Below are 25,189 nucleotides of genomic sequence, written 5' to 3'. Positions count from 1 at the left end.
GGTGGCTTAACCACTATCACCTTTTGATGGTTCCCCTATTTTTAAGATTCTCCTTTTCCTTCTTTATTATAATTATGAATTAAGTATTTCAATATCAGCCCTAGTCCTTTGTAATATATATTAAGGCAACAAATTATCATTCTGATCACGAACTGGCTAGAAACTGGCTGTTTGCTGGAAGGTGCACGAGCAGCTCAGGTAAAATGTTTGCTCTCATCAGCCTTACCCTCAATAAGGAAGTATCTAGCCTATAGCAGTGTACCTAAGATTGAAAGTTCTGTACAGTGTACACTAGTTGTGTAGTTACTGCGCTATTCAAAAAAGTGCCATGTTCAATCTCAACTGGGGCACCACATTTGTCCTCAGCAACTCTGGGTTAACAGGGAGAAAAGGACATTCAGCCAAGGTTTCTGTTGTTCTTTGTGATTCCAGTGACCCGGCTAGAAGGTCCACACTGGATGAGGACAGGATCAGACTATTGTTAAGCGTCTCACACAAACATTTTAGAGGAGTACTTAGCACCCATAGAAGCATAATGCAGCACAAAATTAGCATCTACATGAGAGATGGGGAGAAAATTGGGAAAAAAACAAAGCAAATCTGGCCAGGCTATCCCAGGATCACAGAAATGAAACCCCAACAAGCAGTGCACATTTATTGTAACACCAACAGGGAGAAATCTCTACAGCAATACAGAGATAGCTACAGCATAACAGTCGCAGTACAGAAGATTAACCAATGGCCCTTTACACTGTGCAGGCTAGCCCTATTAGAAATTAAGACGAGTTTGGCTTAACAACCACTAGAAAATGGGCATTACCTAGCACATTTCGATCCGTGCTAACAACTTAATTAGTCCAGACTTGCCCCTAGATTGAAAAACGGATTTTATACGAGAGGCATTTTCCTTTTGGAGCCTCTCATCAATCACTGTCCATCTGAATTCGCTGATGGGGTTTAACTGTGCCATTAAGATGCAGTTCATATTTTCTCAAACAACAAAGGAAGGAGTCTACACAGTGGCTGACATTTTAACTCATATCAGCCCTGCCCATCCACGTGAGCCTGATTAATCAACTGTAAAACACTGACAGTTCAAGATTGCTTTAGATGCCAATGCTTGCCTGCTTAACAGCACAATTTGAGCACAAGTCTGTTTGTTTATCCCCATTTACCAAAAGAAACAAAGACTGGTGGAGGGGAGGAGGAGTGGTCAGGGGAAGTGATGATGGCTTAATATGCTTGGGTGGCTCACTGAGTAAAGCATTTGTGTAGAATTCCTTTGCATGTTATTTAACGGTGGTCGCTCCCCTGTGTTAAGATAGCTCACGGCTTTTACACAAATAGGCAAATTAGTGCAATACCAAAAACAAATCAAATTCTATGGACATATATACCAGGGAAATATGTTCTGCATTTGAACAGTGATCTGCACTGAACAAATGAGATTCCATGTTCAGGATGTATCGGAGGGCATTTATTGTGCAAGTTGTTTTTATATTATTGACAAGGCCTCAGTGAAAGCCTGAGATCCATAATGTAGGCCGGATTCCATTCAGATTCAATAAAAATAAGAGGGAAGGCAAGATAAATCTGGATAAAGGAGGTTGGTGACACCAAGGTTGGGTTTTAAAACCCTGCAGATTGTTGGAGAAAGGGAAAGCTGAAAGCTGAGTTCTGTAGCTTTCACATCCTAGGAGAGAGTAAGTTAGAGCTGTGTAACATTGGTAGGACCATATCAGGATTAACAAATATCTGGGAGAAGAATATAACTGGAAACCTCAGGTACAGATCTGAATGGCAAGTTCAAACTACTGCCTTTAAATTACTCCAAAGATGTTAAATATGATGTAGAGGATTTATTTAGTTCTATACTCATTGCTGAAACAATTGTCAGTGCACCAGTGTGGTGTTGACACTGGGGTACTACGAATTGGGATAATGCCGCAAATTAAATGAGATACAACTAGTGGAGAATTTGTATCCAGTATGCATTGTGTTGTAAAGTACACATGAGGTCCGTTTTATATTCATTACTGCAAACTGTTTTGATTTGAGTCATGGTTAATTGTAAATTATCATCATTGCTATAAATACTTTGCCGCATCCTAAGACAGAGCTTTTAACAACAGGTTATGAAGTTTATTCCTCCCCCTTCTCTCATGAAGGCACTGACTTGTACTGGTGTAATGGTTTGCAGGTGCAGGTGGCAATGGGCAATCTCCACAAAGTAGTCATTCTTCACAAACATGAGCCTGGACAAAGCAAGGTCATTATGTAAGGGGAAAGATTCCTCAAAGCAGGCACTCCCAGCAGCAAGCATCACTCATAAGGAACATGTCTTGGGATGTCATGTGTGATTATCCATCCATTTATTTGGAAAACTGCAATGTGCTTCCCCTAGACATTACTTCCCCTTGGGAGTGCCCGATTGCAGAAGCATTCATTATTCAAACTTAGAGGGCCTCAGCTGAGTCAAAGATGAGGAAGGCCTATCCAGTTCAATATTTCTGTGACACTTCCAGTCTAGAATCACAGATGAGGAAGTACTGGACTGAAAGCACTGTGCTCTTATCTATACTCCAGAATGAGTCACCAGTTTTGGGTGAAGCAAATAATTTGGAAAAGAAAACATGCTAAAACCAGGACATCTAAAGCATTAAATGGAGTTCACTTATTCCTTATCCTTACTTCTCTCAGTCTTTCCTTCCTGTTAAATCTCAGACTTGTGCAACCCAAATTTGGCATCACCTAATCAGAACTTCCTGGTTGACTTTGCCTTCTCTTTCAGGCTTTTCAATGCTGCTGTGTTGAGCCTTGGACCCTCACTCAGGTGCTTCAATAAAAATGACAGACTGGACATGAGAACTAACTGAGGTAACTGGTATAAAGAGGCTCTAGTCCATTTGCAGAGACTTGGAGAACATCCAAAATATATAGAAAGTGCTGTTGGATGCCTTTAAGGGAGGTATGGTAGTATAGTAGTTATGTTACTGAACTAGTAATCCAGAAGCCTAGATAAAATGGTCTAAAGACTAGTTTAAATTCCACCACGGCAGCTGGGAAATTTAAATTAAATTAATTAAATAAAATCAGGAATAAAAAGGAATGAGATCCAAGATCTGCTTTACAACATCAATAGCTCACATATTATGGTATGAAAAAGTAAGTATTACATAATCCATTTTTATTTTTAAAATCTCAAGCAAAGAAATTTCTGGACATGCTATTTAAGAATTGGACTGCTCACTTTAACAATGAAGCCCATCAACGTTGAAATAAAGGAAACCTAAAACAGAATGAAATTTAAGTTTTTCATTGAAATTAGTATGGGCTGTGGGTTAAAGGCAGAGTGGGATCTTCTCATAATTAGTGGTGATTTGCTTATTTGACTAGCCATATGGTAGAGGTCCCTCCTGCAACGCAATGTGGGTTATATTTATTTATTAGCCGATCTCCCATGGCATTGCTCACACGTCAGATGCTGTATTGTAACAATGAGGTGTTGGGGGTGTTTTCAATAAAGTATGACCAGAAAAATGTGACAGGAGGTTACAGAAACTGTGCGCAATATGCAAGACTTTTAATACATTAGACACACACACACGCTATATATATATATATATATATAAATGGACTACAAATATATAATTGCATGGGCTAGACTTAAAACAGTTCATATCTCACATTTGTTTATTGAAAGTATTTGGGCTTTTAATTTTTAAAAAAGGATCCTTTAGAATAGTACGGAATGGACTGCTCTATTTCCCCTCACTACTCTTCCTTGATCATAGTGGGGCCGTCCAATCTTGTCAATGCTGCTACTCTGTGTGAAACAGAAGTTGGAGTGGCTAAATTTTTTTTCACCACAATGGAGTTCTCCAAAGGGCAGGGCTTGTCCAAAAGATTTTTTTCAGTCTTGGAAACAGAATGGTCTGCAGGTGCATGATTGCTACTTGTCCAGTTTTAGACCAGCCCAGTTTTGGGCGAGAATTATTTAAAATTTAGAGTCATAGAGAGATACAGCACCAAAACAGGCCCTTTGGCCCACCAAGTCTGTACCAACCATCAACCACCCATTTATACTAATCCTATATTAATCCCATTTTCCCTCTCACATCCCCACCTTCCCTCAATTCTCCTACCACCGACCTACACTAGGGGCAATTTTTTTTTTTTACAATGGCCAATATACCTATCATCCCACAGTCTTTGGCATGTGGGAGGAAACCCACGGGGTCACAGGGAGAACTTGGAAACTCCGCACAGGCAGTACCCAGAACTGAACCTGGGTCGCTGGAGCTGCGAGGCTGTGGTGCTAACCACTGCGCCACTCTATTAATTTTAATAATTTAAATAAATTTAAACTGAACACCCAAAATCTTTTTATTTAAATAAAATTTTAACCTACTCTTTACAACTCCTAACTGCCAGCCGGTGGTCCACAGTAAGCTAAAGAAAACAAAATATGGCCAACTAACTTTAATCATAGTAACATTGCCCTGAAGAGTCCACTGTCAAGATGATTGCAGGCGTCAGGAATTTAAGACATATGGGGAGGTTAAGGAAGTTGGGCTCATCATCTTTGGATAAGAGGTGATCTAACTGAAGTTTAAAGTTCTGATGAAAGGTCATCAACCTGAAACATTAACTCTGCTTTTCTCTCTACAGATGCTGCCCGACCTGCTGAGTATTTCTAGCATTTTCTGTTTGTTTCATATTTCCAGTAATCCACAGTATTTTGCTTTGCTTTAAAATTTAAGATGTCAGGTGGCTCAGTCAGGTATTGCTCTTGCCTCCATCAGACAGTCATGGGTTCAAGCCCCATTCTAAAGATTTGATCATATAATCCAGACTGACATTTCAATGCACTATTGAGGGAGTGCTGTATTGTTAGAGGTGCTGTCTCACAGGTTCCTCTCTATATCCTGCCTAGAAGATGTTTAACATAGTGTTAAAAACCAACCCCTAATTTCACATCAGGGATTTAGATGGACTGTGTGAGGTTGTGGTGGTGAAGAGCATTGCCTGAAGCAAGTAGATTAAATTCTGAATGCAAGTTATCCAGGTGAAACTGGAGTGATTGTTGAGATTTTAATCTTCTCAAATTTAACATACGAATACAGCAGCATATTTAAAATTGTGCAATTTACTAAGAGAGCTTTACAACCTTTGAGGGGGAGATGGTGGCATAGTGGTAATGTCACTGGATTAGTAATCTAGAGGCCCAGGCTAATGCCCTGGGGACATGGGTTCAAATCCCACCCTGGCAGCTGGTGGAATTTAAATTCAATTGTGGAATTGAAAGCGAGTCTCATTAAGGTGCCATGAAACTATCAATTGTCATAAAACCCCATCTGCTTCACTAATGTCCTTTAGGGAAGGAAATCTGCTGTCCTTACCCGATCTGAACTACATGTGACTCCAGGCCCACAGCAATGTGGTTGACTCTTAACTGCCCTCTGAAATGGCCACTCAGTTAAAGGGCAATTAGGGATGAGCAACAAATGCAGGCTTGCCAGTGACACCCACATCCCATAAAAGAATTTAAAAAAAAGCTCAGAACTTAAGCTATTTTCTGATCTGCTCCCCACACTTACAGTTTTTGTTTAAATATTAGTTTCATGGGATGTCAGCATCACTAGCAAGGCCAGCATTTGTTGTTCATCACTAATTGCCCTTGAGAAGATGATGATGAGCCAACTTTTTGAACTGCTGCAGTCCATCTGGTGTAGGTCCACCTACAGTTAGGGAGGGATTTTGATCCAGCGACAGTGAAGCAACAGGATATAATTCCAAGTAAGGATGGTGTGTGGCTTGGAGGGGAACTTGCAGGTGGTGGTGTTCCCATGCATCTGCTGCTCTTGTCTTTCTAGGTGGAAGAGGTGGCAGGTTTGCAAGGTGCTGTCTAAGGAGGCGTGGTGAGTTGCTGCACTGTATCTTGTATATGGTACACACTGCTGCCACTGTGCACCAGTGGTGGAGGAAGTGAATGTTTAACGTGGTGGATGGTGTATCCATCAAGCGGGCTGCTTTGTCCTGGATGGTGTTGAGCTTCCTGAGTGTTGCTGGAGCTACACTCATCCAGGAAAGTGGAGAGTATTCCAACACATTCCTGACTTGTGCCTTGTAGATGGTGGACAGGCTTGGGGAGTCAGGAGGTGAGTTAATCGCCACAGAATTTCCAGCCTCTGATCTGCTCTTGTAGCCACAGTACTTATATGGCTGGTCCAGTTCAATTTCTATGAACATACGAACATACGAATTAGGAGCAAGAGTAGGCTACTCAGCCCCTCGAGCCTGCTCCGCCATTCAACAAGATCATGGCTGATCCAATTGTAACCTCAACTCCACATTCCCGCCTACGCCCAATAACATTTCACCCCCTTCCTTATCAAGAATCTATCTATCTCTGTCTGAAAAATATTCAAAGACTTTGCTTCCACTGTCTTTTGAGGAACAGAGTTCCAAAGACTCATGGCCTTCTGAGAGAAAAACCATAACCATCTTCCTTTGTGCTAGGTATGACTCCAGCCAGTGGAGAGTTTTCCCCTGATTTCCATTGACTCCAGTTTTGCTAGGGCTCCATGAGGCCACACTTGGTCAAATGCTGCCTTAATGTCAAAGGCAAAGGCAATCACTCTCACCTCACCTCTCGAGTTCATCTCTTTTGTCCATGTTTGGACCAAGGGTGTAATGAGGTCAGGAGCCAAGTGGCTCTGTTGGAACCCAAACTGAGCATCAGTGAGCAGGTTGTAGCTGTTTAATTGCCGCTTGATAGCAATGTCGATGACACCTTCCATACTTTGCTGATGATCAAGAGTAGACTGATGGGCAGTAATTGTCCATATTGGATTTGTCCTGCTTTTTGTGGACAGGACATACCTGAACAATATTCGACATTGTTGGGTAGATGCCAGTCTTGTAGCTGTACTGGAACAGCTTGGCTAGGGCTGCAGCTAGTTCTGCAGCACAGGTCTCCAGTACTATTGCTGGAATGTTGTCAGGGCCCATAGCCTTTGCAGTATCCAATGCCTTCAGCCGTTTCTTGATATCACATAGAGTGCATCAAATTGGCTGAAGACTGGCATCTATGATGCTAGGGACCTCAGGAGGAGGCCAAGACAGATTATCCACTCAGCACTTCTGGCTGAAGTTGGTCGCAAATGCTTCAGCCTTTTCTTTTGCACTGATGTGCTGGGCTTCTCCATCATTGAGGATGGCGATATTTGTAGAGCCTCCTCCTCCGGTTATTTGTTTAATTGTCCACACCATTCATGGCTGGATGTAGCAGGACTGCAGAGCCTTGATCTGATCTATTGGTTGTGGGATTGCTTAGCTCTATCATTGCATGCCACCTCTGTTGTTTAGCATGCAAGTCGTCCTATGTTGTTGCTTCACCAGGTTGACACCTCATTTTTAGGTATGCCTGGTTCTGCTCCTGGCATGTTCTCCTGCTCTCCTCATTGAACCAGGGTTTGTCCCCTGGCTTGACGTTAATGGTAAAGTGAGGGATATGCCGGGTCATGAGATTATAGATTGTGGTCTGTAACTACTGCTGATGGCCCTCAGTGCCTCATGGATGCCCAGTTTTGAGCTGCCCGATCTGTTCTGAAACTATCCCATTTAACACATGGACGGTGCCCTCAGTGTGAAGTAGGGACTTAGTTTTCACAAGGTTTGTGCGGTGGTCACTCCTACCAATACTGTCAGGCATAGATGCATCTGCAACAGATAGATTGGTGAGGACAAGATCTAGTAGGTTTTTCCCTCTTGTTGGTTCCTTGACCACCAGCCACAGGCCCAGTCTGGCAGATATGTCCTTCAGGACGCGGCCAGCTCAGTCAGTGGTAGTGCTACCGAGCCACTCTTGGTGATGGACATTGAAGTTCCCCACCCAGAGTACATTCTATGCCCTTGCCACCCTCATTGCTTCTTCCAAGTGATTTTCAACATGGAGGAGTACCGATTCATCAGCTGAGAGGGCGATAGGTGGTAATCAGCAGGAGGTTTGATCTGATCTGATGCCATGAGAGGGCAATGTTGAGGACTCCAAGTGTCAGAGGGGACAGGATATAGCCAGGAATGGTGATGATGGTGTTTGGGATATTGGATGTAAGGTATGTTTCTGTGAGTATGACAATTTCTCCCAATTTTGGGCATAAGCCTCCAGATGTTAGTAAGGAGGACTTTGCAGGGTCAACAGGACTTGGTTTGCCGTTGTCATTTCCGTGGATTAAGTCAATGCCGGGTGTTTCTTTTCAATTCCTGTGTAGTGTTTTTTTTGTACAACTGAGTGGCTTGTTGGCTATTTCAGAGGGCAGTTAAGAGTCTGGAGTCAAATGTAGGCCACACCAGGCAAGAACAGCAGATTTCCTTCCCTAAAGGACATTAGTGAACCAAATGGGTTTTTATGACTATCGGTGAACATTTCATGATCACCATGACTGAGACTGGCTTTCAGTTCCACATTTTTATGAATTGAACTTAAACGCCACCAGCTGCCGTGATGGGGTTTGAAGCCATGCCTCCAGATTATTAGCACGGGTCTCTGGATTACTAGTCCAGTGACATTACCACTATGCACCATCTCCCCATCATCAAAGCAGAGTTCTCCAGTTGAGACTACAGGCAGTATCTCAAAGCCCAAATCCAAATGGTGGTTCAACGGTAGCACTCTTACTTCTTAGCCAGAAGGTTATGGGTTTGACTCCCACTCTCCAGAGACTAAAGCACAAAATCTAGGCAGACATTTCAATGCATATTAAGCTGAGTGTTCAAAATCACTAAAACGGATTACCTGCTCATTATCATATTGTTGTTTCTGCTGTGCACAAATTTGCTGCTCTGTTTCCTACATTAACAGTGACTTTAAAAGTCCTCAATTGGCTTTAAAATGCTTTGGGAGGTTTTGAGTTCATGAAGGTGCTTTATAAATGCAAGTTTTTTATTTCTTAAACTGGAATGGGTGTACTTTAGGGTAACTAATTGATTATTTCTCTCTCTTGGAAAGTTCCTTACTTCTGCTTTCCACCTCCCAAAATACAAGACAACCATTGCCAGAGGTTCACTTTGGTGATGAAATGTAAAGGGAGCATAAAACCCAGCACCATGTATAAAGCAACCAGTGCATCTTGAAACACAAAGGCCCAGATTTTGCAGTCTGCGGCGAACAAACTGCACTAGCTGTTCATTATACTTAAACTTGCACACAGACTTTCCATGGAGTTTTGCATTGAAAACTGCAGTGATTAGAAGTCCAAAAACAGCACCACTCCCTCTACAGCAGACCTGGGACCAATGTGATTAGGATAAGCAACTGTGTAATTCCTTAACCAATCGGATTGAAGAATTTTTACTGAGCCATGCAGAGCCTGAGCCAGGATATGTAAGTTAGAATATTTAATTCAATGCCAAATCATGTACAGAAGGCAAAATGGAGAGGGAAAGAAAGATAGGAATAAGAGAAAGGGAAAGATGAGAAAGAAAGAAAAAAATAAAAGATACATTTTTTTAAATCTCCAACAATAATTAAGATCTACAGGAATGAGACTCACACTTGTAAAAGTTAATTTTCATGCCAGAGAGGTTGTTTCACTGTAATTAAGACTTATCACACTGTTAAAAATTCACTTAGACTAGAATGGTCAAGCCCTGTGTGTTTCATGGGTATCTATCCCTTAAGTACCCCAACTTTGCAGTGTTCCATGTATTTCAATGCCAAGTCTCTCAGCGATTTACTGTTATAGTGGAACTGCTGGAGGAGCAGAGCAACTTGGACAGCAACATCCAGATTTTCGCATTTAACTGCACGTGTGGAGTCGTTGGAAGTTGCTGTCCAATTTACTGTTTATTAGCGGTGAACACTGTTAGGCTCACCGTTACTTTTCACTGAAAATCTGGACCATTATGTTTCAGGACAATTTGGCTACAGCTAGTGAGAATAGTAAATTTGCACCGGTTTGTAATGTAAAGTTGCTGGCAGGACCCCAATGATCCACCTCTGCAATCGTTCCCCCACTGCTTTTATTTTTATCTCTGCTGAGTTTCAAAATATGGATTTACCCCTTGAATTGGAGGCTTAAAATAGATAAATATCAAACAGTACAACTTAACTTTTTGTTGGAACTAGTAATATTTATGTAATTTAACATCAAATTTTTTTTCAGCTTTTTCCATTTTTTTGTGTCTTTATATAATGAAAGTAACCAAGAAAAATACTTGAGTTCAATTAAATTAGACTGGTTGCCCTCAAATGCTCATGATCATCATTTTTAAATGGTAGACTGCTCTTCAAAAAAAGTTATTAAAAATAAAATAAATGAGTTTTATGATATGAACTGACATAGAAATTGACAGATCTTAAATTTCAAAGCTCAATTTATAATTAACCTCTGCATCTTTACTGATTAGCTTTATAAAGAATTCATGAAGAGGGAGTGTTTAATGTGAGGACATGCTGGAGAGAAAGGGGAGAGGGAGACATTGTCACACTGTCAGAGTCTTGGCTCCTCACCTGCGGTTAATTGGTCTGGTACACGATGCTAAGACACATTCAGTGTACTGTGTCATGGGTAGTTGCTAAGTGGGTGTACACAATCAAAGCAGATTTTAATGTTTGCCTCCATTTTCCTAAAGGTAATAGTTGCTGTGTGATATCTGATCCAACTGGGCATCCTTTGTACGTGAGCCTAGAAGAGGAGTCTGGGCAGATTATTTTGCCAAGGCGTCATCAAAGCAGAAGCTTGGTCTTCCATATAATGCATACACGCACACCTCCTTGCAAACAGGTCAATCAGGAGCTGATTTTACCTCTTACTTATTCAGGGGTGCAGAGATCAACCAAAGCAGCTAAGTGGCTAGCCTGGTTAAAGTCAGCTAATTCAGTGCAAACCAGGGATTAACCCTTTTTCCCTTTATCTATCACACTGTACACTTAGCCATTAAACTCGGTAATGATTTATATAGTATTACACGCAGATAGGAGGGTTGAGGGGGGGCAGGGCGTGTGCGGGGTGGGGGGCGCATTTGGTCAATCTTAGCAAATGCAACCACATGGAGGAAAAAAATTTCCAGCATCACATTCTGCAACTGGCAGCTGAACTATCAAGGGTTTTGCCTCCACTACCCTACTTCAAAGACTATTCAAACTGTTGATTACTGTCTAGATGAAGAACTTCTTCCTGTTATCAATTCTATATTTGTTTTTCATAGCTTGAACACAAATTATTGCATTTATATTATGTAGGCCACAGGTTTTACTTTGAACTATAGAATCAGGAATGTTTCAATGTTACAAGCCCTGACTAATCTTTAACCCTGAATGGTCTCTGTATAATCCAATTATAATCCAGTTTACCAGGACTAGTTTAGAGAACAGGCACCAACTGTGCCCACAAACCAAGGCAGAGGTTCCAGGTTATTCCACTTAAACCACTTCTGTCAACAGAGTTCCTCACACATTAACCACACTCAACTGTCAAGCTAGAGGAAGCTGGTGATCAATATTTACAGAATAAGGCCAACAGAAACATTTCAGTAAATATTTAAGACAGAAATTGAATGCCCTATTATTCTTATTTGTTCTTTCAAAAATAATGCATACACAAAGTACAAATAAATCACTTGTTAAAAGGGGCCTGAAATCATTGCTAAGCAACCACATTGGCCTTACCATAGGCTGGCACTTGATCAGCTTAGTCACTGTTGATGTGTTTCCCAATTCCCCCATGTTGAATACTTCATTCTACCCGAATCATTATTGAATGGTTTGATGAGAATTTAGTTGAAGCTGGATAGGACAGATGTTGTGGCCTAGCAAGTAGGCAATAGAGCATCTGTTTCATCACTGGACGATTGTGAATTTGGAAACTAGAGCCTTGTGCCGCATCCTGCATCTATCCCATGTTTTCTCATATGGTATGGTCTGTATTACTAGCTTTACTGTGCTGTTGCCTTATATTTCGGGCTTCACCTTCCCAGGAACAGTTTTGTACTGATCATGGATCTTGCTTTGCATTAGAAGTTATATTTCAATGAGAAAAACATGGGCTAAATAAAGTTAGGTTCATTTAAATGAATTGTGACATAGGAAAACAGACCTACAGCTGAAATGTTGATGCCTTCTCTTATTCCAGATGCTGATCGACCTGCTGCCTATCTTCCATTTTTATTAGGTGCCTACATACATTAGAACTCTTTCACTGAGAGATTAAATTGTAATTGAAATAAATTAAGCCAGATGAAAATTTTTAGATATAATTGCATTGGTTTCAGGTCTGAACTGTATACTAAACAATGCATGACGTTCAATACATTATAATTACCATGAGTCCCTGTGTTTTACAAATTAAAAAAACGTTCTCCCATGTGAAGAACATAAGTGCTTGCATTATGGATTTTTTCCTCCATTTTTGGGATCTGAATATTGGTTATTAAGAATACCTCAGCCCTACCTGTCCTTTCCCAAACCCCAGTTAATTCAAGATTTTTCAGCTTTAGTCCCTCTCCTACGTAAAGGGCTGAATTTCCAGGCCCTGTCGATGTCAGGAATGGGGGTGGACAGGGCCTGAAAATTACGAGGTTGGCTGGCATGCCAGCATCCTGACATTAGCCATTTTGTTTGACGCTGGTTTGGGGCCTGGGAAGGTCGCCCGCCCCCATGTGGCAGGCAGGCAATTAGGCTCATTGTTAGCCAGGAGTTAAGGAAGCCGACTAGGATTTTCCAATTGGCCTCCAGTTTCTCAAGATGACAGGGGGAAAATCAACTGCCTGGAAGCAGGCACTCAATGGCAGGCTGGGATGCCAGCACTCCACGCAGGCCTAAAGGCCCTCCCTGCCTGTCTGCTTGGGGGGTGTAGCCAAAGGCTGCCTTGTAGAAGGGACTAATCCACCTCCACAGTGGTGGCTTGGCTACTTTTGGTATTTTTTTAAAGTTTTTAAGAAGTTGCTGAGAGGGCATCTTCTTGTTGAAGCATCCTCCCAGTTATTTACCTTGTACTGCAGCTAGGTGCTCCTCTGAAGCTGAAAGGCCTCCAATTGGCCCTCCAGATTTGAGAGCCCACTTGCTGCCTTTAATTAAGCAGGGAACCTGTCTCCTTGCCAATTAAGGGGGCGTTCCTGCCAAAATTCCAGGTTGGTTTTCTCCAGGAGCAGGTTTGGGACCCGGAAACGGTCCCTGCTCCTGTTCACGCCCCTGAGGCGAAAATTCAGCCCAAGGTCTCCAATGCTGATAACCTTCAACCTTGCAATCTCCACTGGCTCCCCGTACCTCAGTGAATCAGTTTCAAGATCCTTCACCTCCATTCTCAACTTCTCCCATGGTGTTGCTCTGGCTCACCTCCCTCCTTACCATTCAGCTTGCACCCTTTGTTCCTCTGATTCAGGATCATTGCTTAGTCCCCACTCTCTCTGCTCAGTCACTGGAGGCCAAACTTTTAGCCACTACATTGTTGCCCTCTAGAACTCTTCCAAAACCACTTTGCTTTCTCGTCTCTCTCCCTGCCCACTAATGCTTTCTAAAAACCAATATTTTCAGCCATGTTTTTGGTCTCTATTTCCTTGTTAAAGCTTAACATTCCTCTTGTCCAATTCTGTGTGGACTGCTCTGTAAATGTCACTTGTAAAGCAGAGGTTAGATAAGAGGCAAAGCACCCTCTGCTCTACCCAACAGCATTTATCCAACCCCCAAACCAGAAACACTGAGGCTAATTGTAGTGCCCCAGAGTCAACAATGAAATCAATTAAAACAGTACAGACTTTGGATTGAAGCCAAGACCTTTCTGGTCTGCTTCAGTCAGTGTCACACTGAATGGTGCATTTACTAACTGAGTCATTGGGAGAATTTAAATAGCTCCAGAAAGTGAAAAACAGAGCTCTGGATGAAATTTAACCTACTGAGCAATAGAAGTAAATATCTTTTTATTGGCATATAGTCCGTGGAATGGCGTTGCCATGGTGGGGGGGGGGGGGGCAGTGGGAGGGGGGGTTCATGGAGGGAGAAGGAAAGAAGAGATGGAGTATATACGGGCTGCCTGTGAGGCTGAAGGAGTGACTAGTGTTAGTACTGTGTGCCATACAATACAAGATAAACATCTGTTGTTATTTCAGTAAAGTTAACTCAGATGTGTAAGCCTTTCACCTCAGACAGAGCTCTTTGTCAAAAGAAAGGCCTACTTCATTCTGATGCCCCTAATCAGGGTCAGTTCTAGCCTTCTGCATCCAAATACAGGCCTTGTAGGAGCAACAGAAAAAAAGCTGTATGTAAAATATTTTTGTTAATTTTAGCACCTAATTGTCATTAATATATTGTAGGAGGAGAGTCTCAAATCTAGATCGTTGTGAAGATGGAAATTAACAAGTGTTCTGCACTGGCAGAAATATGTTATAATGTGGCATAAGGTGCATTTATACTCAATAATGATTCAAATTACACTATCACCCAAAAACAAAAAATGTCAGCTAATCCAATTTTCGAGAGCAGTTTTGCATCTTCTTCCTGAAGGCACTGGCTTATGTTAGAGTACAGATCCTTGGCTGGTATCTTAGGACAAATTTGAGACCAGATAGTGAGTTTTGGCTGGCTATTGTTCCACCCAGAACCTGCTGACCCTCATTCCAGTACGATTCAAGACTCTTCAAGAGAATGCAGGAGACTGGGGGGAAAAAAAACACATTTAATATTAAATTGGGAGTGACCAGACAACTTGAGGGACTTTTAACAAACTGCATGACAAAACGGGAGTCCTCTAGTTAGGAAGGGGCAGAACCTGGCACTGATTAGACCTGGTTGTTTTAGGACACTAAAGGTAGCCTCAAAGGGAACACATTTGCTCTTTCTACTGAAGCAGTAAGGCAGAATTAAAAACATAAAAGTAAAAGATTTTAATTTGCTCCTCACCCTTAGTTTTAGCAACTTAACATTTACAAGAATCTGAAAACGAATGAGTGCCATGCCTAAAGTTATATAAATTCAATTTCAACATCTCATGGCACCTTTAGATTGTGGGCAGCTCTGTGAAATTCAGTAATCCTGGTCCAGCCATTTTAATACACCAGCTCTCACACTGAATCCTCCTCCCCTCTGTGAAGGTGGCAATAATACATCACAGAAATAGCTTTAACATAGTAATAATGAACTAAGGATACTTACTGGGTGTCCTAATGCATGAATCGAAAAGGTTAGTATGCAGGTACAGCATATAATTAGGAAAGCTAATAGAATGTTATTGTTTATCGCGAGGGGAACTGAATACAAAAGTAGGGAGATTATGCTTCAGCTATACAGGGCATTGGTGAGACCACATCTGGAGTACTGTGTACAATACTGGTCTTCTTATTTAAGGAAGAATGTAAATGCGTTGGAGGCAGTACAGAGAAGGTTTACTAGACTAATACCTGGAATGGGTGGCCTGTCTTACGAGGAAAGATTGGACAGGCTAGGCTTGTATCCGCTGAAATTTAGAACAGTAAGAGGCAACTTGATTGAAACATATAAGATCCTGAGGGGTCTTGACAGTGTGGATGTGGAAAGGATGTTTCCCCTTGTGGGAAAATCTCAAATTAGGGGTCTGTTTAAAAATAAGGGGTCATCCATTTAAGACAACGATGAGGAGAAATTTTTACTCAGAGGGTTGTGAGTCTTTGGAATTCTCTTCCTCAAAAGCCAGTAGAAGCAGAGTCTTTGAATATTTTTAAGGCAGAGGTAGATAGATTCTTGATAAGCAAGGGGGTGGAAAGTTATCGGGGATAGATAGAAATGTGGAGTAATCAGTTTGGCCATGAACGTATTGAATGGCAGAACAGGCTCGAAGGACCAAGTGGCCTACTCCTGCTCCTAATTTGTATGTTTGTATGTATGTTTAAAGCGCCATATTGTCTGTGCTCTCTCCCATGTGGCTCACTGTCAAATTTTGCTGTATAATGCTCCTGTGAAATGCCTTGGGACTTTTTACTACATTATAGGTGCTATATAAATACAAGTTGTTGTTACCTTAATTCTTCTAGATTCATTTTTATTTTGCAATAGCTTACACATTTTTTCCACAATGTAAACTGACTCCATAGACCCACACCCCATCGTTCTAAAAATCGGATCTCTGACTGGGATCAATTTCCAGCCAATAACGGGTCTCAAGAGTAGAATTTGATCTTTACATCACTGACCACCTGATTTTTTTTCTTAAAGCTCTTTATGCTTGTAAAGGGCCAACCCAAGAAGAAAACGTGCTGACTTAAGTATTGTAGCCCAAAGATTGTGGTGTCTTTTCAGTATTGTTTGTATATGCAGTATAAGTGCAATGTCATATGCAAAATCACTTGTATCATAGACTGCACCAAATATATTAAATGGTGCTACTGTATATGAAAAGTTTGCATTGCAAATGTTTGTGCTTATGCAACTGCCACTTCTACCAATATAGAAGCTTGAAAATGGTTTTCAGTGTTAAGTTGGTCTTGGCTGTTTCTGATCCACCATATTGCTGATGCAGCTTTAAGAATGCATTACATCCAATCAACAGATATTCTACAGGTTTTACTTAAAAGCTTGATCAGAGAGAGCAGGATCAAACCAGACCATACAGGAAATGTACTGAAGGAAAGGTCCAACCTCCACCACTCAGCCTTTGTGTAGTTAATGTATTAATGGATCTGTAAAACGTATGCAGACATCACAGAATCTGCTCACAAAAACTCACCAAATAAAAAAATATATATAAACTCACACTGGCCTGCTACAAGCTATTGTTTTATGTGAAACAAGTTGGTGGGAACAGTCACTATTGAAGTGCAGGACTGGTTAGATTTTTAAGAAAAGCCTCTAGATTACCTGTTTAATGAGTAGATAGGATGCAATGATCCCCTAATATTCTTAGAACATTACTAAAATGTTGAAGTACTATATATTTATATGTGGGGCGCTGGAACAGCTGCCCCAAAAATAATGAAGAACATTTATTGTACTGGTGTTGGGATGTGGTCATGAGGAATCATGTTTTTCTTGTGGCCTACACCAGCAAGAATTATATTTACTGCCCATCTCCTTGGAGAGCACTAAGATTCAATCATGTAGCGTGGGATTGAAGTCACATATAGGACAGACCAGGTAGGGGTGGCAGGTTTCCTTACTTAGAGTGTATTAATGAATCAGTTGGATTTTAACAACTACAAAAAAAACTTTTGAGTGAGCTTTTCCACCAAATACTAGTCTATGTATTACCAGATTCATTAAATTCAATTTCATAACTTGCTATGGTGTGATGTGAACACATGACCCCTGGGTTGCTAGTCTAGTACAATAACTACTAGGCTGCCATACCTAGTATAAATGGTGGCTAAAATTGTGTACATTTTTTCCCTTAGTACCTGAGACATGTGCAGTAGACACCATCCTTTCCGAATCAGATTTTGTGTACTATTTTATGGTAGATTTTCCACATTTTGTGGGGGCAGAGGAGAAAATTACATTATAGGAGAGATGCAGGTTGACAGAAATATCCCTAATACTCTAAAATTGCCAATAATAATATCCAGCTTATTTGAAAGAGACATTCAGGTTGTTTGACTCCTGTTGTTTGCTTTTTGTACAAGAAACAGTTCTTTAGTTCTTGGACAAAATTGATAAATGGGAATCATGGATTCAATGGAAAGATTCCCTATACATTATCCCATTCCACACTTCCAAGTCAGGTTCAGCACACATTTGGTGCAGAGTAAAGCTGCCTCAAACACTCAAAGGCCAGGCACAGCATAGGTGAGATTCAAATATGTCTTTGTGCTACTCTGCCAACATAGCTTTGTTCCAGCCTCATACTGCACCCCTGTGGAAAGTGCATTTCTTACTTAATCCTTGTTACTGCTCAGCAAGTCTTGAATAAATATTTCAATCAACAAACTACAAGGAATTCCAATTCAGTTATGAGGATAAGAGTTAAAGCTGTGACTTAGTTTACATTTATTTCACAGGGACCTCTAGCACATTAGAAAAGTGACACAGAAAGCAAGAGAGATAAGAATACAATAGAGAAAAGAGTGAGAAAGAGAGAAGGAAGAGAGAGAAATAAGTTGTGTTAGAGAGAGAGGAGAAAGAGCAAAGCCAGCTATCTACTGTTTTGTATTTGAGCCCAGGTTTAAGGGCAGGAAGAAAATAAAATAAAATATATTCACCAGGATTTCTATGTAAAGAAGAAACTTTAGTCAGCACATTTATTTTTTCCTGTGGCAGTATTTCAATCACAGAAATTATATGTTTGACTTTTACTTACAAAGGAATTCTGAATCAACAAACTCAAACCTGACCCTGAGAAAGAACTGTGCCTGCAGGTTAAAATAAGGACCGTAAACAGATGCAGAGCATCTGCATGCTTTGGAAAAGCAAGGTGGAAGACTTTACTTCTCACAGGGGAGCCTGACAAAGAGGAAAATTTCATGTGGTGGAGGAGTTGTGGGGAGGACATAGGATGGGTGTGTGGTAGGTGTGAGGGCTTACAAGTAGGCTTATAAAATTTTCCATTGAAAGGAATTTATGCAAGGTTCAGACAACATGGTAGATTTGAAGGTTACCCCTTTGACATTGAATTCATTTTAAATATTATTTCATATTTAAAAGTGGCATTAACATTGTCTTCAGGTACCTTGAAAGGGAATGGTGCAATCTATAGGAATTACAGTTCAGGCTAGACCTCATACATGAAAAAAATGTTTTAATTCTGACAGCTGAAGAGGCTAATATTAAGTGTACAATCAAGTATTGTGGGGATCTCAGAGACAGAGTGAGACTGCATTCCTTCACTGGGATCTTTTTCTCACAATGTAATACTCTGTCTGATACAGGGAATTCCCCACAGACCGTTCAGGGCTCAGGCTGTCGGTAATGGACTGGTAATACCTACTTTAGCCTCTGGTCTGTTTGAATCAGGATAGTGTGGCAGTGGTGGAAGCAATTTAAAACTCCTGCCAGCCAAAGAAAGGCTTCAGGAAGGGTGAGAGTGATCCATTATCAAAGGCTGCTAACAGAGCGGGCCCAGGTGGTGCTGCAGAACTGACCCTGAACAGTCATCCCTTGCAATTAGCAGAGAAGATTCAATGCTGACGACAGCCTTTCACGGCACTGCATAGTCCTCCAAGGAACCTTGTTGTAACAAAGACAAAGTTCAGTTGTTCGGAGAAAAATCCTTTTGTGATCAGTGTGTGAGAAGTGAGCAAAACAGGTTGTATTCAGAAAGCAGTTTATATATTTTTAATACACATATTCCCCCTTTAAAATTAATGCACAAAGTTTGTTTTACTGATATCATATTCAGTCTTCCCTCTGTCCAGACCAGAGAGCGACAATAATAAATTGCATTTCTATACTGCCTTTAACATAGTAAAAACGTCTCAAGGCACTTCACAGGAATGTTACCAAATAAAATTGGACACTGAGCCACATAAGGAGATATCAGGGCAGATGACCAAATGCTTGGTCAAAGAGATTGGTTTTAAGGAGTATCTTAAAGGAGGAAAGAGAGCTAGAGAAGCAGTGAGGTTTAGGGAAGGAATTCCAGAGTTTAGGGCCTTGGTAGCTGAAAGCACAACCACCAATGGTGGAGCAATTATAATTGGGGTGCCTGACAGGTCAGAATTGAAGGAGCACAGTTATCTCAGAGGGTTGTAGGGCTGGAGGAGATTACAGAGGGATGGAGGGGAGGGGAGGGGAAGGCCATGGAGGGATTTGAAAACAAGGATGAGAATTTTAAATAAAAACAAAAAGTGCTGGAAATACACAGCAGGACTGGCAGTATCTGTGAAGAGATAAACTGAGTTAATGTTTCAGGTCTGTGACCTTTCATTTTAAAATTGAGTTATTTCTTAGCCGGGAGCCAATGTAGGTCAGCGAGTATGGGGTCATGAGTGAACAGAACTCGGTACGAATTAGGACATGGGCAGCAGAGTTTTGGCTGATTTCAAATTCACAAAGGATAGAAAAGAGAGGCTGGCCAGAAGTCCATGGAAATAGTCAAGTCTAAATTTAACAGAGACATGGATGAGGGTTTCAGTAGCAGATGAGCTGAAGCAGGAGTGGAGTTTGTGATGTTGTGGAGGTAAAAATAGGTGGTCTTAGTAACACCACAGGTAGAGGTCAGAAGCTCACCTTGGAGCAAATATAACACCAAGGTTGTGAACCGTTTGATCCAGCCTCAGTTAATTAGTTGTCAGGGCAAGAGATGAAGTCAGTGGCTAGGGAAGAGAGTTTGTGACAGGGACCAAAGACAATGACTTTGATCTTCCCAATATTTAGTTGGAGGAAATTTCTGCTTGTCAAGTACTGGATGTCAGATAAGCAGTGTGATAATTTAGAGACAGTGCAGCGTTTGAGAGATGTGATGATGAGGTGGCGCCTGGTGTTGTCAGCGTGCATGTGGAAACTGGAGCTGTGTTTTTGTATGATGTCACTGAGGGGCAGCATATAGATGGGAATAGGAGGAGGTCAAGGATAGATTCTTGGGAGACACCAGAGGGAACAGTGCAGAAGCAGGAAGAGAAGCCATTGCAGCTGATTCTCTGGCTACAAGTGTATAGATAAGAATAGAATCAGGTGAGTACAGTCCCACCCAGCTGGAAGACAGTGAAGAGGCATTGGAGAAAGATGGTGTGGTCAACCATTACAAAGGTTGCAGATGAGCCAAGAAGGCCGAGGTGCGATAGTTTACCATTGTTACAGTCACACAGGATATCATTTGTGACTGTCAGAAGAACCATTACAGTACTGTGGCAGGACAGAGACCTGGTTGGAGGCATTCAAACACTTTGGAAAGGAAAGGGAGATTGGAGATGGGGCAATAATTTGCAAAGAGAAAGGTGCCAATGTTTTTTTTTGAGGAGAGGGAATGATGGCAGATTTGAAGGAGACAGGGGCAGTACATGAGGAAATTGAATCGTGAACAGTATCAGCTAACATGGGAGCCAGGAAGGGAATTTGGGTGGCCAGCAGTTTAGTGGGAATAGGGTTGAGGGAGCAAGAGATGGATCTCATGGACAAGATGAGCTGAGAGAGGACATGAGGGGAGACAGGAGAAAAAGTAAAGAAAGATGAAAATTCAGGGATAGGGCAAGGGGAAGCTAGGGAAGTGACAGAGGCAGCTGAATGGATGGTCTCAATTTAGTGACAAAGAGGTCCATGAGCACCTCACACATCTTGTTGGAGGTGAGAGTGGAGAAAACAGGGAATAAGAGTTGAATAAGATGGCTTGTATGGAGAAAAGAATCCAGGGATTATCTTTGCAGTCCAGGATGATCCTGCGATAGTGAGCAGTTTTGACAGACAAGAGCAGAACCCAATAGTTCTTTATGTGGTCCAGCCAGATCTGCAGTGAATGGATATTGTCATGGAACTATTTTTTTCTCCTCTGTTTAAAACAGTGTACCTTTAAGACAGAGTGAGAGCTTTTAGATTTTTTGAGAACAGTGTGCCACTGCAGGCCTGTTCCTAGGCTAGTAAAGGAGACGTGCTGTAATGTTTCAATTTGACTGTGTGCAGCGACTGGCTGAAATCAGTTTGATCTGGACCCCAATGAAGTGTGCTTAGAAAAAAAGAAGCTGTCTATATCTCAGCAGAGAAAATCTACATTGAGCTCAGACTGTGTTTGCCTAAGGAGAAAAAAACCCTGGAAAGAACATTTTCATTGTTGGAGGTAGTAAAATCTGTTTTACTTAAAAATTCTAAGAAGTCTCTGCCACATAACTGACTCTCTATTGCCTGTTTGTGTTTGCTGGAATTCTCGGTGAGGTTTCTACCAAAAGACTGCCAATCTAAAATCCAAGTAGACCTATCGCTGTACTCCTCGTTGAAAGAACTGTGTGAGGCCTGCTGCAGCTGAAATACTTTGAATGCCTATCCATTAAAGACTGTTTCATCGAATTCACCTGGAGACGTCGAGTCGCATCTGACGATTCTACTCTGGGACACCTCATCAACCAGGAACATAACCCACCAGGACTTACAACCCAGTCACTTATTTTATTCCAAAGAAACACCATTTTTAAAACCAGTTAACCGTTGATTTTCGAATGCATGTATGTGTGCATGGGGTTTAGGATAAATAAGAAGTTAAGGTCTTTAGACATAAATTTATCTTAATAGTGTTTAAGATTTAGTTTATTAATAAATAGTTAATTTGTTGTTGTTTAAAGATACCTGGTTTGGTGTATTTTATTCTGGGGGTTAATAAAGTGTTTAATTTGGCCGTTTTCCAGTTAGGTGGGAAAACTTTAATAATATGTTGCGACCTGTGGAGTGATGGGACTGAATTGACAGTGCATTAGTCCTGCCTCGGTCGTAACAATATGTAGGACAACTGGTTTAGCCATTCAAGTCTGCAGTCTTTGGACTTAAGGGAGTGGAGATAAGGGTTGTACCCAGGGAATAGCCAGGGTGAGGGAGAATAATAGTTTTAATGGTGAATAGGGCAGCAAAAAGAGGAGGTGAGGATGGAGTTGAGCAGATCAGTAGCTGAAAAAACATCATAGTGAATGGAGGGCCAAAAGCTTGACCAGTTGTTCTCAAAGTCTGGTCCACAACCACTGGTAGCCCGCAAGGGTCCTCTAGGTGGTCCACAGGCTGGTCCAAAATGCAAGTCACTGACATGCAACGCCACAGCCAAGGCCATATGAGATAACCACACCTACAGTACTGTGTACAGTTTTGGTCACCTTATTTAAGGAGGGACATACATGCATTGGAAGCAGTTCAGAGAAGCTTCACTCGGCTGATTCATGGGATGAGGGGTTTGTCTTATGAGAAAGGTTGAGCAGGTTTGGCCTATACTCATTAGAGTTTAGATGACTGAGAGGCAATCTTATTAAAAAGTATAAGATCCTGAGGGGGCTTAAGGGTCGATCTGAGAGGATGTTTCCCCTTGTGGGGGAATCTACAACTAGGGGGCACAGTTTCAAATTAAAGGGTCTCCCTTTTAAAACGGAGATGAGGAGGCATTTCTCCTCTCAGAGGGTCGTAAGTGTTTGGAATTCTGCTCCCCAGCAAGCAGTGGAAGCTGGGTCATTGAAAATATTTAAGGCCGAGTTAGACAGATTTTTGATCTATAAGTCAAAGGTTACAGGGGGCAGGCAGGAAAATGGAGTTAAGGCCACAATCAGATCAGCCATGATCTTATTGAATGGTGAAGCAGGCTCTAGGGTCCAAATGGCTTACTCCTGCTCCTATAAGAACATAAGAAATCAAACAGGCCAAGACCCTCAACCCCACCACTCGCTTGTCATCACACCAGACAGCTTCCACATGCATGGCATGCATCATCAAAAGCGTGAGAAACAATGCAGTTTTATAAGCAAGATATATGTTACTGTTGAATTTGTTTGATTAATATAGATGTATGGTAAATGTTACGTTTCTCAGAAGAAGATTATTGTGATGAGTTTATAACACACAATGTTTCAAATAAAAGTGTTCTCTTGTAGTATTAATGTTTACAATATAAAAATGTCTATACCTTTGTTTCTGGCATGAATTCATAATTTATTTATGATATTTAATTTAAAAATGCACTTACATTTAGTATTGAAAAAGCAGTGAAATATTTATAGTTTCCACAAGTTTCTATTAATTCTGATGAGCTTTTTTGCACTGGCAAGCGAAAGCAAATAAGGTAGGACCAGTAGCTGATCCATGGGGTCTATTGTCCTGCCTAAGTGGTCCACAGATAAAAAAAGTTTGAGAACTACTGGGCTAGACAGTTGGAATTTTGAAAGTGCAGTTGTAAGTGAACAGGGACAGAATTTTTTCCAGGGATGGACACAGAAGGAAATAGGGTTGGAAGGGATAAGGGGAATGTGGGTAGAGAGCAATTCAAGGAATTGATCAGAGATGTCCTTATCTGTGGTTGACATGATGGAAGTAACAAGACCACATGAGTTGGCAAGGTCAAGGGGATGGCCATGAATGTGTGTAGGGCAGTTTATATGGAGGGAGAAATTAAGGGAGAATAGTGGGGTAGTAAACTTTTTTTTAATTCATTCATGGGATGTGGGTGTTGCTGGCTAGGCCAGCCTTTATTGCCCATCCCTAATTGCCCTTGAGAAGGTGTTGGTGAACTGCCTTCTTGAACCACTGCAGTCCATGGGAGGTAGGTACACCCACAGTGCTGTTAGGAAGGGAGTTCCAGGATTTTGACCCAGCAACAGTGATGGAACAGCAATATAGTTCCAAGTCAGGATGGTGTGTGACTTGGAAGGGAACTTGCAGGTGGTGGTGTTCCCATGCATTTGCTGCCCTTGTCCTTCTAGTTGGTAGAGGTGATGGGATTGGAAGGTGCTTTCTAAGGAGCCTTGGTGCGTTGCTGCAGTACATCTTGTAGATGGTACATACTGCTGCCACTGTACGTTGGTGGTGGAGGGTGTGAATGTTTATGAATGGGGTGCCAATCAAGTGGGCTGCTTTGTTCTGGATGGTGTTGAGCTTCTTGAGTGTTGTTGGAGCCGCACCCATCCAGGCAAGTGGAGAGTATTCCATCACACTCCTGACTTGTGCCTTGTAGATGGTGGACAGGCTTTGGGGAGTCAGGAGGTGAGTCTGACCTTCTCTTGTAGCCACATTATTTATATGGCTATTCCAGTTCAATTTCTGGTCAATGGTAGCCCCAAGGATGTTGATAGTGGGGGATTCAGCGATGGTAATACCATTGAATGCCAGGAGGAGATGGTTAGATTCTTTCTTGTTGTAGATGGTCATTGCCTGGCACTTGAATGGCGTGAATGTTAGTTGTCACTTATCAGCCCAAGCCTGGATATTGCCCAGGTCTTGCTACATTTCTACACCAGCTGCTTCAGTATCTGAGGAGTCACAAATGGTGCTGAACATTGTGCAATTATCAGCGAACATCCCCACTTCTGACCTTATGATTGAAGGAAGGTCATTGATGAAGTAACTGAAGATGGTTGGGCCTAGGAGACTACCCTGAGGAACTTCTGCAGTGATGTCCTGGAGCTCAGATGATTGACCTCCAACAACCACAACCATCTTCCTTTGCGCTCGGTATGACTCCAACCAGTGGAGAGTTTTCCACCTGATTCCCATTGACTTCAGTTTTGCTAGGGCTCCTTGATGCCATACTCTGTCAAATGCAGCCTTGATGTCAAGGGCAGTCACTCTCACCTCACCGCGAGTTCAGCTCTTTTGTCCATGTTTGAACCAATG

General features: G+C 41.7%; 1 protein-coding gene across 11 annotated transcripts in view; it reads right to left on the bottom strand.

The window, feature by feature from the left end:
* prdm16 (PR domain containing 16) overlaps nucleotides 1–25,189 on the bottom strand; it is a 769,749-nt gene that overhangs the window by 723,145 nt on the left and 21,415 nt on the right. The gene's annotated exons all lie outside the window — the stretch shown is intronic.

This window comes from Heterodontus francisci, chromosome 37 (assembly GCF_036365525.1).
Source record: "Heterodontus francisci isolate sHetFra1 chromosome 37, sHetFra1.hap1, whole genome shotgun sequence".
NCBI lineage: Eukaryota > Metazoa > Chordata > Chondrichthyes > Heterodontiformes > Heterodontidae > Heterodontus > Heterodontus francisci.
This window is presented reverse-complemented; position numbering and strand designations above follow the sequence as displayed.